Source organism: Arachis hypogaea, chromosome 1 (assembly GCF_003086295.3).
Source record: "Arachis hypogaea cultivar Tifrunner chromosome 1, arahy.Tifrunner.gnm2.J5K5, whole genome shotgun sequence".
NCBI lineage: Eukaryota > Viridiplantae > Streptophyta > Magnoliopsida > Fabales > Fabaceae > Arachis > Arachis hypogaea.
In genome coordinates, this window is record NC_092036.1 from 99579625 (window position 1) to 99599002 (window position 19378).

General features: G+C 35.2%; 1 protein-coding gene and 2 long non-coding RNA genes across 3 annotated transcripts in view; all 3 read left to right on the plus strand.

Moving 5' to 3' along the window:
• Positions 1-19378, plus strand: part of LOC112702600 (uncharacterized) — a 123566-nt gene that overhangs the window by 14374 nt on the left and 89814 nt on the right. The window lies entirely within an intron of this gene.
• Positions 1216-1966, plus strand: LOC112702399 (uncharacterized). Its single transcript, XR_003154058.2, has 3 exons — positions 1216-1305; positions 1620-1654; positions 1837-1966. It is a non-coding gene; the product is annotated as an uncharacterized lncRNA (long non-coding RNA).
• On the plus strand, positions 14389-18476 carry LOC112778295 (uncharacterized). The gene is made up of 6 exons (XR_003190559.3): positions 14389-15237; positions 15544-15592; positions 15705-15768; positions 17152-17275; positions 18174-18255; positions 18348-18476. It is a non-coding gene; the product is annotated as an uncharacterized lncRNA (long non-coding RNA).

The window sequence follows — 19378 nt, forward strand, 5'->3', positions numbered from 1 at the left end:
ATTGCACTTCCACTATCTGAGATACGAGTTTCCCTGGGTAGTAGCAGTGGCTAGCCACCACGTGCTCCAGGTTGAGACTTGATACTCTGTTGACCCTATGTCATAAGTGTGGCCGGGCACTGTGAAAGACCCGGATGAGCTCGCCCCCGTAAATATTCACCAGTGAGGGTGATGGATATGGATCATGTTTATGATCAAGTTTATGATGAGTATAACTCGAGTTGGGGATGCGTGACAGAGGGACAGTCCAATGGTTAGCTACCAGGACTTGTTGGGTTGGCTCTATAACCGACAAGATGATATCATCAGCCACTAGGGACAGGCATTCATCATATGCATACTATGTGAATTGTTTGAGATTGCCTATTTGACTACATATTACTTGCTAATTGTCTAAATGCCTTAATTGTTCCTATTTGTATATTCCTTGTTTGATATAACTGTGTTTGCTACATTATACTCCTGCTGGTGGTTGGAAGGTTTGAAGGAATTGGAAAGGGAAGTGTTAGTTAGACTGAAGAATCTTTAGTCAGATGCCTTTATATGGTTTAGCTTGTTTATAAGCTTTGATATTATCTGGAGGAAGTTCTAGGATTGCCTTCGGCTTTCCTCTATTATTATGTATTATATATGTGGAAGCTGTTACCATGCTGGGGACCTCTGGTTCTCACCCATGCGGATTTTGTGGTTTTCAGATACAGGACATGTGGTTTCCCGCTGAGGCATGCTGGAGACTTTTAAATTTGCGAAGATTCCTTGTTCTTGGGGACTCTGTTTTAGTTTATATGTTTTGCCTAGATACTTTTATCTCCATTAAATAATACAAACTGTGATGACTCCTCTTATGAGAGATTTTGGAGAATAGGTTTTATGTATTTGTGTCCCTTTGGGGTTTTCCTTATCTTTATCATATGTATATATTGCTATGCTCGGACCGGTTATCTTCGCAGCCGGATTTTGAGCCTTGATATTCCTGTTTTTGACACTCCTTTGTATATATATAATCTCGCGTTGGTTATCCTTGTTCGTTACGTTATCGATCGGAGTGTTGCGCTTTCGAGTTGCGATTTTTGTTTACCCCTTTTTCTACAAAGGTTCCTAGTTATAATCAATCATTCATACTACTATACGTACTAAATTTTTATTTTAGAGTTCGTAATACCTTGCCATCTCTGAATTATGACTTAAGCATAAGACTCTGTATGGTAGGGTGTTACAGCTGCAAGCTCAGTTATCTTTACAGAACAATCCTGGACTCCAGGTGACCTAATTCAGGCCAAAGATCGTGCTCATAGAATTGGTCAGGTATTCTTACACTCATTAAGTAGAAAGGAGAGAGTTGTTACTAGTTGCATGACAACATTAAGAAAACAGATAATCTTAAATGAAAAGAACTCTCATATCTAAATTTTTGAGTAGTAAAGACAACATGTGCTCTTCCATTTTTTGTCTAGTTAGTTCTTGTTTACATGTCTCATCAGTAAATATATACTAGTTGGCAAATGATACGGTTGATGACATCATTTGGTAGGTTCTATTGTTTCTGCAATCTTTCGCTGCTTGGTATAGCATTTACTTAACATTTATTATGTATTGATGATTAAATTTTTACGCCTTAGGGATGGTGCAATTCAAACTGGATAATTTGGGGCAGGTACATTTCTACATCTTCTTGAACTATCATATGTAATGCAAAATGTACATAATGCTTAGTTTCAAGGTTTTAATTCTGGTTTATATTTATATTTTGTCAAGATCTATACTCAAGCAGTATTTGAAAGTTACTTTTTGATGTTTTTGAGGAACCATTCTGAATTTTAGTTATTGAAAAATCAGATGAGATGCCCATGAGAACACCTTAGCTGTGTCAAATAATCAGCCATTGAGTATCCCTGCAAAGCGTACTACTATTGAGCATAGGCCTTCAAAGCAGAGAACTCTTGACCAGTTTGTCAAAAGATGTGATAACGTGGATAGGTCGGAAGTCGGAACATCATCCTGACCGGAAACGGCCCTCTCGGTCATGACTTGTGAGATATGCAAAATGAATTTCCATTTTCACAGATACATGGCCAGTGGCAAGTGAATAGGAACTTAAATGTTGACTACATGCAGAAGTTTCCCTGTAGTATTAACCAGATGTGCTTACATGGGGAATTCACCTGTAATGACACAAATGCCGTTTTGAAGCTGAAATCCATTGTACAACAAATAATAGATTGAGTAGAACTGGCTACACTAAACTATGTTACTTGTACTGGAGATAATGGTTTGAATATGTGAAATATGTATTGGAAGAAAATGTTGATAAAGTCACCCATTAGATTTTAGGTTTCCACTTCTTGTTCTTAAATTTTTGCTCCCCTATGTTTTGTTTTAGTTTGGGGCTCTGTACAGAGTATGACATTATCATATATGAATGAGAGTTGTAAATTTCTTTACTCCATATGCATGTATCATTATATTTTGTAGAAATAATCATCTCTTGAAAGAATAGACTCATAGAACCCCTTTATAGCACTTCAGTTAAAACTGACAACCACACATTGGCTTATTTTGTTTAGGAACATGACCTATTCTGATAATGTTACTTTTCTCCCTAAATTCATACAGAATGACATTATAAAAATAATATTATTCTTTAATCATTTAGAAACTTGATTTGAATTTTTGTAACCCAGACTGAAGATTATTTTCCCTTCATCATCATTCTTATTATTTTCTTATTTTCTTAATCTAATCAATAAGAGAAAGTATAGGGAGCCAATGACCTAAGCATACAATAGAGGTTTAGAGAGTATTAGAGATATAATCATTAGTGTTACCTTTTTCTATCAGCTGAAACTTTTGGGATGAGTAGTATCATGACATGATATTAGAGCTTGAGATCCGAAAGGTCAAGAGTTTGATCTTTGGTGAATCCCAAAATCAGGTTAAACTTTTGGGATAAGTGACTGAGATGTTTATTATCCCTAGTATTCGGATGGAAACCATATGGGTGATGTTCATTTTTAACTCAATAGTCCATTATACACATTGTACAAATAGTCCATTGGCTCCCTAGCAGGACTCAATCAATAAAGTAATCAATCGATAATATTATAAATATGACTCAAATAAAAAATTTAAACTAAATTTTTCAAACAAGAACCATTCTAACTTTATGTGAAACTTCAAAATGTTTCTTTTGACATAATATGTGCGGGCTATTAGTTGTAAAAAGCAGTGAGTTGATCATTTAATATGATCAACAGCAATAATGCAAATATCTCAAAAAGTTTTGTATGAGCTAAAGAGAATATAGACACAACTCAAGCAATATCATATTCATATAGACATTAATATTTAATTCATTGTTCATTCATAATCCTATTGAAAATGACTAAGGATGATAATAAGCCACAAGAAATGTTACTAAAACGGAGTTGTCCTGTGCTGAAATCTTCCTCCCTTAGTAGGTGGCCAAACAAACGCATGGCGCATATAATTAGTAAGCCCACAGTTCTCCATGGTGAAGACACTCTTCCTATGGACAGTCACTTGTAAGAAATCTTGCTCCATGGGAGGAGCCCCACTGTCAAGTTGCAATGCTGCAACGTCCTTCAACATGGACAGTGTGAAAACTGAGATGCATTGCTTGGATGAATCCGGTTCAAAATGCAACAGCTCTGCAGAGTGTATTGCACACAGCTTCCCGTTGCCAAGGTCAACAAAATTGAATCTGCCCGGTTCTTCCGATTCTTCCATTGGAGGTTGAATACCCTCAAAACCCACATCAAGGTATTGGTATAATGCGACTAGGCCATTCTGGTGGTTAACGAGAATGGCAAGGACCTTGTCCAAATGTGTATGAGGAGATTTCATCACATACTCATGTGTAAGGCAAATGGTGTAGTTGCTGCTGCCAAGACCCGGAAGGGACACAGAAATGTGTGGGGAATAAGTAACACAACAGTGGTCATCACCGCTAATGAGCCTACCCTGTAGGAAGTTCGAAAGATTGTTATCAGCGGCAGACTTATCCATCCAAGTCTCTTTTATGGGGTCGAAGCGGGCCAAACAAGAGTCACTCTCAGTGGACGATAAAAAAAAGAGGTTGTTGTCGAGGACGAAGATGGTATTGTCGACAAGTGGCTCGAAGCTAATAGCCGGAGGAGCCATTAACGGTTTCCAAACTCTAGAACCAGAACAAAGAACATAAAATCCAGATGAATCTTTGACCCGTGGTTTCAGATTTATATAGAAGTAAACATCGCCTGAGCCTGGCGTGTTTGCGATGTATGATTCGTCAAAAGGAAAGGGTGCACCATCCAGTGATCCCGTACGCGCAAATCTTCCCTCCTCAAATTTGATTTCGAAGATTGGCCAGGGGACCAGATTCGCCATGGAAATGGATTTGCTTCTGTGAATTTCAGGCGGCAGGCTGGACGGCGCCATATAGATCTTGGAGTCGAACTCGAAGGGACACATATCAGGCTCTGGAAGATCCAAACACAACTCGAACCGTGGTGGAGGTAAACAAGTCCAATCTATGACATCAACTTCTTCCTTTAAATTGCTCAGTTTGATCACGATCAACTTTTTATATGTCACAAGGCAAAGGCACGCTTCCTTCGCCATTTCAACCTGCTCAGTTTTTCGTCTTTTTGACTCAGCAGCATCCAATTCCGCCATCACTCTCTCCGATCAAACGAGATCGGTGGTGCTGCGGCAGCAAAAAGCTAGGATTAGGGTAAAGCACTAGAAAGTTAAAAGATGAAAAATGGGGCTGTTGACGAGCAACCAGGGTTTCGAATATCTACTTATTCTCTCTCTCTCTCTCTATATATATATATATATATATATATTAACTTAATTTTTATATTTTTATTTTTAAAAGGAAAAATAGACAAAAGTACACCCGAATTTTCACACGGTGGACAGATGTACTCCTCAATTTTTTAATAAGTCATTTGCACATACGAATATAAAATTTCGTTGTCAATTCTACCCTTCCGTAGCCTGAGTAATTTTTAAAGTGGTGGTGGAGGCTAGGTGGCACGGTATTGTGTGATGTGGCTAATTTGGGGGGACACAGTGAAAAATAGAAATATTACATTATGAATTTTGTTGAAATATTTATAAGAAAAAGGGCATAATTAAATCACTGTTCATCCTATTCCTTCTCCAATTCCTTCAAATCCTAATACAGGGTGAAAAAAAACTAACCAAAGTTGCAATCAAACTCATAAGCCAGCATCTCCCAATCCTACTCCTACAACCCAATCAATACCACAACCCAAAATTCCAAATGTCAACCAAAACACGACCCAACAGGAAAAGTGAATCAGAAGTCCCACCTCCTAATAGTTCCCAGCAAGAAGGTAAGAGCATCGTATAAGAGGCCAGCACCAATTGGTCAAAAGTTTGTGCAAGAAGAAAGGAATGAGGTATCAAAGATCTTTGTTCCTTGTGTGGAGTCTGATTCCTCTTATTCATAAACAAAATCAAAATTCACATGCCTCAATGAAGAAGCAATCTTTCGCGGTTCCACTACTCAAGCACCACTGCGTCAAGTCCATGCAGACACTTGTCATGGTTATAGTCAAACTTCTTCTTCTTTCTATTTTTTGGGGTAGAAGACGAGCCACCACAACCACTAGCACAAGCATGAGGTATATTCTTCCTTCGTTGGGAGTGTTACATCTTGATACATTAGAGTTTACAAAACCCCTATTACGACAGATAGGAAGAAGATGTACAGAGGAAAATGAAGAGAATGAAGGAAGAATTTTTTTCACCCTGTGTTAGGGTTCTTAGTGTTCAAAGGAATTGGAGAAGGAAGAGGATGAACGGTGGTTCTATTGTGCCATTTTCTTATATTTATTTCAATAAATTTAATAATGTAATAATTCTATTTTCTACTGTGTCACCCCAAATTAGCCACATCACACAATACTGTGTCACCTGATTTCTATCACTGCCGAAAAAATTACTCAGACCACGGAAGGGTAGAATTAACAACGGAATTTTATATTCGTGTGTGCAAATTATTCATTAAAAAATTGAAGAGTACATCTATCCACCGTGTGAAAATTCGAGTGTACTTTTATCTATTTTTCTTTTTAAAATTATAAATTTGATGGAATAATTTAAAAATTAAAAATAAAAAATATTTAAAATCATATAAAAATTTTAATATTTATTTAACTTTAGAATGTATAAAAATTTATAAATTTGAATCAAATAATATATTAAAAAAATTATGTGTAACAAAATAGAAATAAATATTTATAAACGTTAAGTACAAATTAATTATTTATAAGTATTATTAATTTTATTTTTTTATAATATTTAATTTGAAACAAAATATTCGTTATCTTCATGCATAATTTTAATAAAAAAATATTTATTTTTTTAATTTTATATTTAATTTTTTAAATTATTTTTAATTTTATTTTTATTTTTAAAATTATTAATTTATATTGTCTTTTTTTTTCGTTTTCTTCTTTTATTTTTTTTCATCCGATCATAATTAATTATCATCTTTATAGCAATTTTTAATATTTTCTATCACTTGGATCTATGACCTTTCATTCGATTAACTTTTATGAATTATTGAAATTTTATTAAAAGAATTTTTAGTGTGTCTTTTAAAACTTTAAATTATTTGTACATTTGAGTATATTATTGAGCGATGTATTGTATGTAATTTTTACATCAGTTTTCAATGGAATTAAATTATAAATCAAGTTATTTTGTGTGTATTTTTTAAGATTCTAAAAATCAGACTTGATTAACCGATTCAATTGAATTAATCGGGAATTTAAAATACTAAAATTATATGAACTTGAAAAATTTTCTTGTACTGGTATTTCTCTCCAGTTGTTCTCCAAAAGATATAACCGAAATTGCTGAAGTAAAAAATAATTTAAGATTTCATTAAATAAATAACAATACTACTATATGTCAAGATAATATTGTTCTTAATTTATTTATTTTTCTTTTTTGTTTACTGTTACATGAGAAAGCATGTAGAGTTAATTTGTTAGAATAGTTAGTAGCTGAGTTAGTTGTAAATAATAGTTAGTTAGGAGGCTAATTGTTGTTATTTAAGAGTTGTAGCCAGCTGTAAAAATTAGTTAGAAACCCAATTCAATGAAATTAGTTTTGAGACTGTGAGAGAACTCCGATTTTCTCTCTGGTCACAATTTTCTCATCTTGTGAAGTTCTTCCAGTTCCTTCCTGAACACTTTACCATTTTAACATGGTGCGGTGAGCATGGAAGGAAGAAATTAGCGAGGAATTGAACTTCAAAAAAGATGAATCGGCAGGAATTTCGTTGAATTTCACTATTCTTAGATTTTTCCTTCCCCTTCCTGAATCTTCTTTCATTCTTCGTCTTCTTTCTTCCTCCTCTACTATTTTCTAATCTTCCTTTTTCAGACTCAAACAATAGAGACTAATGAGATTTGTGTTGCTTGAACAAGATTCAAAGATTCAGGTAACCATTTCCGATTAGCGAGTCTTAGGAAGAAGATTGCGCAATTGATTACGAATTCCAGCATCAGTCGCAAATGGCATCAGAGGTGAATCCAACAATCGATCTACAAACGCTGAGAAGTCTTCTAAATCAGCTAAATCAGATGCAGTCAAATTCAAATAGGAACCTTCAGAATCCAGCTTTAGATCCGGTAAGTCCATATTTCTTGCATTCTGGAGAAAATTCGGGGACAGCCCTAATTCCTATTGCATTAGAGCACAACAATTATCAAGTATGGGAGAGAACAATGTGGAGAGCGTTGAGAGGAAAGAACAAGATCAGGTTCATAGATGGTTCACTTCAGCGACCAACACAAGGAGATCCATTGTTTGATGCATGGGAGAGATGCAATACATTCGTAGTTTCGTGGATTAATCACTCATTGAGTCTTAACATAGCTAAAAGCGTCCTTTGGATCGACTCGGCGGAAAAACTATGGAAAGAACTGAAAAAATGTTACTGCCAAGGAGACATGTACAAAAATGCTGAGTTGGAAGAAGAGATGTTTGCAAGCAAGCAAGGAGAACTATCTGTGACAGATTATTACACGCAATTGAAAACAATATGGGAAGAACTAGAGAACTTTCGCCCTGTACCAAACTGTTCAAGATGCATTGATATGTGCACTTGCGAGCTTAGTATCATGAGGAAATACAGAGAAGAATCCCAAGTGGTAAGGTTCTTGAGAGGATTAAGTGACCAATTCGCCACTGTGAGATCACAAATCATGCTGATGATGCCAATGCCGAAGCTAGAATCTGTGTTTGCCTCTATTTTACAGCAAGAAAGACAGCTAAATATGCCTGAAACCCTAGACAACAATGCACTAATGATGAATGCAAGAAGCAGTAGTGAAGCTCAAGAAGTGAGGTTAATAATGGCAATATGAGAGGCAGAGGCAGAGGCAGAGGGGGCAGAGACAGAGGAGGAAGAAGTCAAAAATAGTGCACCTACTGTGAAAAACTAGGGCACTTAATTGACGTATGCTACAAGAAGCATGAATATCCTCCTAATCTCAAGAACAATCAAAGCTCATTCAACAACATAGTTGCTGAAGATGATGATGAAGACAGCAACATGCAGATACAGTCCCAGAAAGAAATGGATGATAGGTCTGAGCCTTATTTTACTTTAGAGCAGAGGGAAGCATTGCTTGCTCTTCTGCAAAACCAAGAATCTCAGCCAAGGCATAGCATCAATCAGATTAGCACCACTACTCTCCCGTCCAACAAAGGTATATCCTATATCATGTCACTTTCTGTTTTTAGCCCAAGATCCTGGGTCATTGACTCAGGTGCCACAAACCATGTATCTTACTCACACAAACCCTTCCACAGAATTTATAAAATTAACCCTGTGATCATTAACATGCCTGATGGAACTAGAACAATTGCAACACTAGCAGGAAATGTTATTTTTCATAAAAATTTGGAACTGTTTAATGTGTTTTACATTCCAACTTTTAAATTCAATTTGATATCGGTTTCAAAATTAACTCTGGATTTTGAATGTCAATTGATTTTTGATGAAAATGGTTGTGCAATTCAGAAAAAGAAAACATTGAAGACAGTTGGTGTAGCTGAACAGCGAAGTGGATTGTATGCATTTGAAAAACTTCAACCTGTTTCAGCTACATCAAATTCAGCATGCATCAATACACACACATCACATTCATCATATCCTGACCATTTCGCACTATGGCATCTTAGGTTAGGGCATTTGCCGAATCATAGAATAAAGGTGATGCAAGGGGCATACACTGATTTACAGTTTTCTAGTTGTAATAAGCCATGTGACTCTTGTCACTATGCAAAACAAAAGAGAAATTTCTTTGTACCAAGAATTACACAAAGTAAGAATCGATTTGATATTGTGCATATTGATATTTGGGGTCCAATAAACACTGTATCAATTTATGGTTTTAAGTACTTCTTAACGATAATAGATGATAAAAGTAGATTCACTTGGATTTACTTCATGAAAGGAAAAAGTGAAGCTGCTGAATTAGTTAAAAATTTTGTCAAATTAATTGAAATTCAATTTGGTATCACTATCAAGAAGATTAGAACAGATAATGGACCTGAATTTAAGATTAATGCTTTCTATGCACTAAAGGGAATCATACATCAAACATCATGCGTTGGGACGCCTCAACAGAATGGAATAGTTGAGAGGAAACATCAGCATATTTCAAAAATAACAAGAGCACTGATGTTTCACTCCAACTTGCCCAAGAAATTTTGGAATTATGCTGTGGCACATTCAGTTCACTTGATGAATAGAATTCCCGAAACATTCTAAAAAATGTCTCACCATATCAATTGTTATATGATAAACAGCCAGATATTTCATATCTCAGAATCTTTGGATGTTTGGTGTATGCATCTACACTAGTGAATCATAGAAGCAAACTAGATAAGAGGGCTAGGAAGTGTGTCTATCTTGGTATAAAGGAAGGGGTTAAAGGACACTTACTGTATGATCTTAGCAGTAGAGATATCTTCATTTTAAGAAACACTATTTTTTATGAATTTGTTTTGCCTTTTACAATTCAAGAAACTGTACAAAATGAGAAAGTTGAGCATGAAACACATCCAGATTTTTGTATACATGATTTACATACATTTGATGATCCCTTGTGCATTGAGATTCAACAGTCACACACACAACAAACTGCATCTAGGACCTCACCTTTAGATCATGCACCATCAACACCATCAGCATCCTCTCATACAAATATTCAATCTTTACACACTCCCACTATACAACCATTAAGAAGGTCCACTAGGGAGACAAAAAGATCAGCATACCTTGCTGATTTTCAATGCATGACTACTTCATCAGCTCTATTAGCTACACCAGATTTTAGCACAACTCATCCTTCACAATGTCTTCATGAAAAATTTTTTGAACATCAGTTTGACATTATTCATGATCTAAAACAAAATTTCTTTGAACATTCTACCCTGCTATTTTTTGAATCCGCAATACCAGATTCAACCTTACCCCTCATTCCATTATGTCCATCCTCCATTGAATTTGTCAATCAAACCACCTTTCAGCCAATACACACTGAACCAAAATGCTATGCTGAGGCTGTCACTAATCCAAAATGGCAAGAAGCGATCAATGTGGAGTTAAATGCTCTAAAAGAAAATAAGACTTGGACTCTAACACCTCTTCCAGCTAGAAAAAGAACTGTAGGTTGCAGATGGGTGTTTAAATTGAAGCTCAATGCTGATGGAACAGTGGAACGCCACAAGGCCAGATTAGTGGCACAGGGCTTCACCCAGACGGTTGGGGTGGACTATCTTGAAACATTTTGCCCTGTTGTGAAGATGACAACCCTTCGAATCTTGCTTGCCATTGCAGCAGTCAAAGGCTGGTTCGTGCATCAATTGGATGTCAACACGGCCTTTCTACACGGGGATCTTGCTGAAGAGGTTTATATGAAGCCTCCTCCTGGACTTTCCCTCTCTGATCTGGGACTGGTATGCAAGTTAGATCGCTTCCTTTATGGCTTAAAACAAGCCAGCAGGCAGTGGAACACCAAGCTTACTTCCACTCTTCTTTCGATTGGTTACTGTTAGTCTCGAAGCGACTATAGCCTTTTCACCAAATCTACAGATTCTAGTTTCACAGTTATACTAGTATATGTTGATGATCTAATTGTTTCAGGGGATGACATGGCAGAAATCACTTTTATCAAACAGCATTTGCATCATTTGTTCAAGATCAAAGACATTGGTGAACTCAAGTTCTTTCTTGGCTTGGAGGTGATTCGAAGCAAGAGGGGGATCATGGCGAATCAAAAGAAATACTGCCTCAATCTCTTGAAGGATTATAACCTACTAAATGCCAAGCCAGCAGCAACACCAATGGACTACACCATCAAATTGAGTAAGACTTCAGAAAATCCGTTGCAGTCCAATACAGAGTATAGGAAGCTGATTGGAAAATTGATCTATTTGACCAATACTAGGCCAGAAATTGGATATGCTGTTGGGAGACTAAGTCAATACTTGGATTGTCCCACAAACATACACTTTGAAGCAGCATTGAGAGTTTTGAGATACTTAGGAGGAACACCGACAAAGGGGCTAATGTTTGCAGCTGACACAAATTTGACACCCAATGGTTTTTCGGACAGCGATTGGGGCACTTGTTCCGATATAAGGAGATCAACCTCAGGCTATTGCTTCTTCATTGGCACTTCAATTGTGTCCAGGAAAAGTAAAAAACAGAATACGATTGCTAATTCTTCATGTGAGGCTGAATATAGGGCCCTAGCAATGGCCACACGGGAGGCACAGTGGATCACTTATGTGCTGCAAGATATGAGAGTAAAGCTAAAAAAACCCATTGGGATATACTGTGATAGTCAATCAGCATTGCATATTGCCGCTAATCCAGTATTCCATGAGAGAATCAAACATATAGAGATGGATTGTCACATTGTGAGAGATAAATGGCAAGAGCAAGTCACAAAGCTGCTACCTATCTCCACCCACAATCAAGTGGCAGACATATTGACAAAAGTATTGGCTCCCAATCAGTTTCAATAATGTTTGAGCAAGCTGAGAATGATGGAAAGCATCGATTCTAGCTTGAGAGGGGGTGTTACATGAGAAAGCATGTAGAGTTAATTTGTTAGAATAGTTAGTAGCTGAGTTAGTTGTAAATAATAGTTAGTTAGGAGGTTAATTGTTGTTATTTAAGAGTTGTAGCTAGCTGTAAAATTAGTTAGAAACCCAATTCAATGAAATTAATTTTGAGACTGTGAGAAAACCCCGATTTCCTCTCTGGTCACAATTTTCTCATCTTGTGAAGTTCTTCCAATTCCTTCCTGAACGCTTTACCATTTCAACATTTACATTTACTTCATATGTTGGATTGATCTAGGTAGAAATTCTAAATGGTATAGATATTCGACAAGTAACAATTGGTTTGCAGATCTTAAAATTTACCAAAGAGATTTATGTTAGGAGGCTCAACATTCACCTGACATACGCTCACTCTGTGACGGTGAGCATAATAGAATAATTCTTGTTACAAAATTAAAAAAAATCATCATGCCAACACATGTTACTTATGTTCAAACATCTTCCAACATTTAACAAAAACAAACAGTAATATGTTTGTTCGTTTATTAGTATACAATCATGATTCTATATTTTCCAACATAAATTTAAGTATAGTAATTATTAGTCTTTGTTTGCTACATTACTTGACCCAACTCATTTATTCAAGGGAAGTATAATTCCACTTTAATTTTATACAATAAATACGACCAAAAAAATAATTAAAAAAAGAACATACAATAGAGACATAATCTAAGAAAATACGCATCCTATAAATAATGACATCTCATCTCATGCATGAGATACCACGTGTCTCTATCCAATTATGATTTGTGAAACTTACTTGCAAAGTTTGTTCATGATATAAAAAACAATTATATTGCGGAAAAAATTAAGTTGAGGAACCATCCAAACTTAAAATACAAGAAGAGATCAATCCACCACAATAGAAAAAAATATCTATCACAATTCAATTTTTCGTTGCTCGTATTGTATAATTTATTTCTGTAAATGACAATCAAAAGAGTTGTTTGTAATATTTTAATGTTCATATCCAAATTAATGAACGTGAACATGTTATAAATGACTTCCAATATTGTGCTCTACATAACTTTTTGTGACATTAGAAATATAAAAATATATATGTATTTGTTTATAAATTTATAAATAGATTCATACTACTTGGTATATTGGCGCCCCTTCCCACTGGGACGCTCTTGGAGCAGATCTTATCACTAGACCTTAACACGAAATGAAAGCCTACAAAATTTGAAGCATGGACAATGTAACCAAAATTAAGTGTGTATGAGCATATTATTAACTCAATGGTTCAATGTACATTATACAAAAATGACTATTAAAATCAACGAAAAATTACAAAACTTAGATTTAACTACACAAAAATTCTAGTGAAAAATCAGAAACACAACTTAACAAAATATTACATACCGAAAATGGAGAACCTAACAAAAAACCAAAAAACAATCTCTCTTCATGGAGACGGAATTCAACAAAGAATTAAATTATTCAAAATTACTAGAAATTACCCACCTCAAAGACACAAATTATGCGAATTCGCACTATTAGAAAATTAGTTATTACAGACAGATATTTCCAACAAATTTTATCCCACGGAAATACAGAGGAAATTTCAGAGGGATTTTTTGTTGGAAAACAAAAAAAATGAATTAACATAAATTACAGATAGAAAAGAAAATCCGTCGATAATTCCGTCGGAAAAATTAATTTTTTCCGTAAAAATTGATTACAGACGAAAAATCCGTCTATAATTAAATAGGTAAAACACTACGTTTTATTAAATTATTACAGATAGATTTTCTGTCTATAATTTAAAAAAATTCCGTCGGAAATATTGAAATAAGGGATTTGCTTTAAGCCTGTCTCCTCATTTCACATGATACCTATCCGCGCCTCCACACCCCTCTCTTCCAAACGCTCCATCGGCGGCGCCTCTGCGCCTTGCACCACCGTCGCACTGAACTTCCATCACACCGAAGCTCCGTCACACCCCCTCCCGGCTCTTCTTCGTGTGTTGCTCGTGTCACTTTGTATCGAACCCTAATGTGCAGAAATCGCTCCGTTTCGATCTTGCCTCAGCTGTGCAGGTAACCCTAATCTCTTTCACACCTTTATCACTCTTCCTATTTACTGCTACACTGATGCCAACCTCTCCTCCTATTTGCCATTTTTCGTCGAGCTTTTCTGCATCTCATCCGATTCACCACCTCTCCTCGAACTTTGCAGCACGCTGCCGTCCTTCTAGTCTTGGTATGGTTTCTGTGGTCCAGTTCTTATTGTTTTTGCTATCCTCTTACGCATGCATAGCTATTTTGTTTTATTTTTCTTTTGCTTTTTTTCTTTCTTTCTTTCTCCTTCATTTTCCTTCTCGCACTTCTGGATCTGCTACCACTCATAGAATTTCCTGTTCCAGAATATCGAGAATCTATCCTCAGATTCGGTTAATTTATGAACTTATCATTTTCAGTTTTCTGGATTTTTATTTTCATGTTTGAAATACTGATTGTGTAGATTTTGTTGTTCAAATAGTTCATTCTTTTTTCAGTTACTGAGATGATTATATGGCTTTAAGTCTAAAACATGAGCAATACAATAATGTCTGTGAGTAAAGTATAAAATATTTTCTATTGTAATGTTTTAGCTTGGAGTGTTCTATTTTACACACTATGAATTCTACATGCATCATAGATCAGCTTATTCTTCAATCCTATGCAAAGCAAGAGCTAATAGAATAGCAGTAATGTCTGTGAATATTTTACTTAGGAATTAAAACGTATAGATGGCATATGCAACTATATTTTACTTAAGATGAAACTATATTTATTAACTTGATGACTTTTTTTCTTTAGGAATTATTTGAGATCCCACGTGGCCAAGGTCGTAGTGGTGAAGACATTATTAGATTAGAAATTAGTATTCCTTTTCTAATTCAAATACAACATGAAGGTGTATAATTTTATTATGCAAGTGGATGTAAATTTTCAGGTGGCCACCAATTCATTCTCTGTTCATGTGATGGAAAAATTATTAGCTGTTGGTAACTCAGGAAGTTTATCTATGTCATTGCTTCAGAAGATTCATGGAAACCTCATAAAGGTTCAACATCTAATTTCTTTGCTTTGGGATACTGTAATATTCCTGTTTGCTATGGTGCACATGTTTAATCGTGAAGTTTTATTAAGATGTCAGGCTTCAAAAGAAAAAGCTACTAGCCAGAGCTTTTGGTTATATATATATGAAATCAGTTTTCACCTCATTGGCTATTTTATGTGTTTTCTAATTTACATGTATAAGTTCATTGACTTTAAAAATATTGTGCACTTGTGCTTGCTTGTTTCTGTACTTTATCTAGTAAAAACTGCTTGCAATTTTTTCATCATTTTGCTCAAAACTTGCTTACAGGAGGCCCATGACAAGTCAAGATCTGTGACCAAGGCTCCTTCCATGAAGGGTTAGTATAATTCTGGTATGTTTTCTTAGTTTCTTCCTATATCAATAACCTACATATCAATATATACCTGCAAATCTATAAGATATATTGTTTCATGGGATCCACACAAGAGAAGATAGAAGAGGAATTGAGGGTTAAGATACTAATACCTACTTCAAAAGAAGATGATTTTGTTAGTAAGTTCCTCTGTTCCTGGCTGTACCTAAGTTACTGCCTAACTTGTATAGATCAAATTGAAATATTTATTTTCTATTATGCTTTCATTTTAACTTTGATATGGTTATGTCATAGCTGATTTAATATAATTCATTCACAATATAATATATTCGGTTCATGAGTGTTTCTTAACTCTATATATGTAGCACTTGATTGATTGAGAGACCAGCACATAGTAATTATATGTGCAGGAATCTTTCATTGGCTCAGTTGGTGGATTTTCATTTAAGTAGAGCCTCTTCCCTCTTACCAGCTTGACTCCTTACTACTGTGCCATAAGGAAATCCAATATCTAAATGATTTGTTGTAATGGTCTTTTGCAGCCATTGAGGGTACTTCTGTTGATAGTGTGAATTCAGCTGTAGAGAAGATATAGGCTATAATTGGTAGCTATTTACATAATCAATATAAAATATAGTTATTTTTATTGATATAATATAATATAATTAGATGCATATATAAAATTATTTTATATAACTAATAATCATCACTTAAATTTATTAATTAACTATATTTGTGTTTTGAAATAATAATGCAATTGTATTATAGGAAGTGCAAGGGTGGGACGGATTGTTATGAGTGCAGCAGTAGAGCATCTGACACCTGTGAGTTTGGAGTTAGGAGGAAAGTGTCCAGCATTGCTTTATTAAACAAGACACATAAAAACATCTGAAAAGGGAAAAAGAATTTTTGTTTTCTTATTAGTTTTGTTAATTAACTTGATTTGATATTTACTGCTATTATAATAGTGTTTGTCATGTCACTTCATTTCTTAAATAGATTAAAATGTGTAGCTTTAAGACATTTTTTTTATTTCTAGAATATAAACTGTTATATATACCTTTTAAACATTAAAACCTAGGGGATCAGAGTTGCTAAATATTGGCTTCCTCTTTAACTTCTCACTTGCAGAATTATAGAAGGATCAATCAGTTGCCGGTAAAGGAATGGATTCACAGCTTTAATTTTTTGTCAAACACTAAATAAAGATTAGGTGTAGTGGATTTTTAGGTTTTGATTAGATTAGGTTTAGTTAGATTTGTTTTTTTCTGATTTTAGTAATTAGTTTGATTTAAAATTTGTTGTTGAAACTTTTTGCCTCATGGTTTTTCAATTTTTGGTGTTTCCTTTCACTGTACTATCTTTTTTCTTTTGCTGCTGCTTCTTGCTGCAGTGTGATAGTGATTCTTCTACTTGGAACTACATCAATGATCATGTTCATTTTCAATTTCATATAGGACAGTAAGTTTGACTTGCTTCAGTAATAGCATATTCTGGTTGTTTAATAATGTAGAACATATGCATCTAGATTCTTTAAACATTCTTACTTTTCATTGTTATAGGTGGTATGCTTCACTTGGGATGTATGATGTGGCTGTCAAGCATATGATGAAAATCTTGGCCTGCAGTCACCAATCCAAGGCAACACAGGAATTATTCCTTAGTGACTTTCTTCAAACTGTGAAGGTGATAGTGACTCTATTTCCTTTTCAGATCTCATGCTTAGAACCTGATTGTTAAAATAGTAAACTGCCAATAGTTTGATTTAATGTAATTCCTGATTGTCACCACTGAGCTCCAGGTTTCTCTATTTCTTTCTTTCCTCCTTTATTTATTTATTTATCACTTCACTTGATCATAAAAAACTAATTGGGGGTCATGTGAGATCTCTTCAACCGTGAACAAGATTGTTTGAATCATGGCTTAAATAGATTTTTGGTCTTACATATTTTTTCTTTTGGTAGTTTTGGTAAAAAAAAAAGTATTCAGAAGTGAAATTAGTCCCTTCTGTCATCCAAAATTAAAGATATTTGGATATGGTTACTTATCTTTGAATCATAGGAACCATAGGTTTAGTTTACCATAAAATTGTTAAATTTTACATGGATCATAACCTTATTTAAACCCTTAAGTTTTTATAATTTATAAACATATTGAGGGAAAGTGATATTGAAAGAGCTTGATTATTTGGTTGGTTTATTAGGCTGAGATTTTCGTTGGTTGGACAATAGATCTATCTGTAACAAGTGTTGAAGAAAGGAGGATTTTTCCTTTTTTATTTTTATTTATTTATTTATTTATTTATTTTATGTCAAAGCATCGACCTGAATAAAAAAGTAGCTTACATATGATAGATAGATTTTGGTTTTTATGATGTTTGCCCTCAAAATTTGGTGTTTCCGTTGGCAACTTTTTAGATCTCATGTGTTTTCTGGTCAGAAAATGGAGTGAATTGCTATAACTGAAATAGCCACTGAATTCTGAATCTTATGTGAAGTAGTAACATTGAACTATTGAAAGCTGTGATATTGCTCTATTCAAATTTGTCTATAAAATTCAAATATACGACTGGGTAATGTTGCAGCAGGTGATGCAGAATTATATAATTTAAATGTTGCAGCAGGTGATGCAGAATCCTAACTTCATGACCATGGCTGAGCGCCTGGGTAATGTATTGATGCAGATATTTATAAACTTCCTGTACTCTGTTATATAAAATATCTATTGGTTGATAACATATCTATACTATCTATCTCAGGACCCATCTATGTCTTCCATGCTTGAAAGTCTTACTAGTCCTTCAAATAAAGATCAGCTTGAGGAGAGAATGGCACGCATAAAAGAAGATCCATCTTTGAAGCATATTTTAGATGAGATAGAGACTGGTGGTTGGTGCACAAATTGTGAATCACACTTTTCACAACTCGTACCACTAACCAGCAAGTGCACTGGGTCGTCCAAGTAATACCTTACGTGAGTAAGGGTCGAATCCCATGGAGATTGTTGGTTTGAAGCAATCTATGGTTATCTTGTAAATCTTAGTTAGGAAGTCAATTATGTTTATCAGTTGAATAGCGAATAAACAAGAGAGCATGGATTAAAGGTTACTTGTTATGCAGTAATGGTGAGTATGTTGGAGTTTTGGAGATGCTTTGTCTTCTGAATCTCTGCTTTCCTCTGTCTTCTGAATCACGCACGCATGTCCTCCTATGGCAAGCTGTGTGTAGGTGGATCACCGTTGTCAATGGCTACCATCCATCCTTCCAGTGAAAAGGGTCCAAGTGCGCTGTCACCGCACGGCTAATCATCTGCAGGTTCTCAGTCATACCGGAATAGGATCTACTATCCTTTTGTGTCTGTCACTACGTCCAGTACTCGCGAGTTTGAAGTTCGTCACAGCCATCCAATCCCAGAATCCTACTCGGAATACCACAGACAAGGTTTAGACTTTCCGGATTCTCATGAATGCCGCCATCAATCTAGCTTCTACCACGGAGATTCTGATTGAGGAATCTAAGAGATATTCATTCAATCTTATAAACTTCCTGTACTCTGTTATATAAAATATCTATTGGTTGATAACATATCTATACTATCTATCTCAGGACCCATCTATGTCTTCCATGCTTGAAAGTCTTACTAGTCCTTCAAATAAAGATCAGCTTGAGGAGAGAATGGCACGCATAAAAGAAGATCCATCTTTGAAGCATATTTTAGATGAGATAGAGACTGGTGGTTGGTGCACAAATTGTGAATCACACTTTTCACAACTCGTACCACTAACCAGCA